Raw genomic sequence first — 1865 nt, 5'->3', positions numbered from 1 at the left:
AAGTTGTTAAAATCGGGTAAGGGTGCAAACTCAGACCTTTCATATCTGGTCTCAGTCCAGTTCTGTGTTTTCTCAAAAGTATTTCTGACTCCACAGAAGTAGGCAAGAGGAAAATGCTTAGGACTGCATCAGGAGGCCCTTCGGAGGCATTTGCCTTGTGTCACCTCACACTGCGCGGCGATGCTCATTCCATGTAGCCTCCAGTGAAGTGTTTTTCCACACCAGAGAGGACAGCAGAATGTTACTGTGAAAACCAGTCGATATTTTTCACTTCTATCTGGTTGACTTTGAAATGGCAGTTTTCCAGGCAGAAAGTTGTTCTTTCACTCAATGGTGGTGGTTGTGTTCAGGTCCCTTCCTCATAGCAATGAAACGCCTCGTGGTCGGTGTAATGGAGCGAGGCCTGGTACAGCAGACCGGCACAGGGGCTAGGCCCACGTCCTGGTTTGGGTTGTGCTACTACTTCATCTCAGCTCCCTTGTTCTATAAATTGGTGTATAATCTAGTTAAGCCGTAGTTTGCTTATCTGGGAAAAGGAGTGAGATGAATAGATCCCCTCGTCCGATCTTTAGAAGCCTTGTGTTGTGTGAGTCCGTGACAGTCTGGAAGGTGGATGATTAAGTCCCTGCTTAATGTGGTGAGGATATGAGGTCACCTGCACCGAGGCCTGGTGATTTTCCTGTGTCGTCAGGGCCTTTCACACTCTCTCCCACTCTGTTCTCACTCTTACTTTACACTGACAAAAAAAAAAATACAAAGAAGGAAAAATATTTGGGCACAAAAATACATGCAGCTTATTTATATTTGCCTTTTATAGTCTGCGCTAGTATGTCTCAAATAGAACAGCTTTATACTACGTAGGCAATTTAAACATTTCTCAGAAATTTGATGATTCTAGACATTTAACCATTTAAACACATTTTCAATTAGCAATAATCACGCCTCAGATAAACCTCATTGGCTACGATACTGCCACTGTGCAAAGCTTTAAACACATTTTCAATATCCAACCCATTTTTTTTCTTAGGCTATATTTCAAATTATTCATTTGCATACACCAGTTTCTTAATTATAGTAATTATAATTATTAATTATAATATTAATTAATTATAGTATCAACTCTACTACTAACAATATGATAGCGACAAGTAGTTTTAGAATGTTTTAAAGTTCATTTTGCCTTTAGGACTCATCCCACTGTGATGTCCAGAAGATTATTGCTTCTTGTTAAGTTTGAAAGATAATAGGCAAATGTGGATGTTATATTGATGAAGGGGAGACGGATCTTTAGCTGTCAAGATCTTGCATTTTGGAAATGCCTACTTTGTTATTTGCAGTAATTTGTATTCATTTGAAAATCGAAACTCAAATCTGGTTGAGCCCCAAGATTGTAATTCTAAAGACTCACGACTTGGTCTTGTTTGGCAAACTCACAAGTTAAAGAGAAAGAAAACTGTTAAATCTAGAGAGGTGGACGTGTGCAAGTCCCTTCTTCGTGGAGAGCAGAGGGGGCCATACTTGCCCCCAAACCACTACCACTTTTAGAGCTAAGCAAGCACTGGTGCCTTATCCTAAAGGTCTTTCAATGTTACCACTCCTCAATGACAAGTGGCCCTGCCAGTAAGTGTCCTCTCTCGTAGTGTCCACTTGCGGTGGTGACATCGGACTTTCCCAGGTCAGTCTCAAGCTGCTCAAGGTGAAGGAATGACATTTCTCTTGTGAATGGGACCACTCTTTATCAGTCTGCTCAGAGGTCCTTCTTACCCTCTTTGTTAGTGGCAGTCTGAAAAGCAGGGGTGTAGCCAATGTGACTGAAAAAGTCACATTGCAGAAACGCGGAGACTACAGTATAAAAGATACAGGCA

At 41.4% G+C, this 1865-nt stretch overlaps 1 pseudogene; it reads right to left on the bottom strand.

The window, feature by feature from the left end:
* Nucleotides 1–864: 864 nt before the first annotated feature.
* LOC112910849 (U4 spliceosomal RNA) lies at nt 865–987 on the bottom strand (annotated as a pseudogene).
* Nucleotides 988–1865: the final 878 nt, after the last annotated feature.

Source organism: Vulpes vulpes, chromosome 6, assembly GCF_048418805.1.
Source record: "Vulpes vulpes isolate BD-2025 chromosome 6, VulVul3, whole genome shotgun sequence".
NCBI lineage: Eukaryota > Metazoa > Chordata > Mammalia > Carnivora > Canidae > Vulpes > Vulpes vulpes.
The sequence above is the reverse complement of the archived record's forward strand: the minus strand, read 5'-3'. Positions and strand labels throughout refer to the sequence as shown.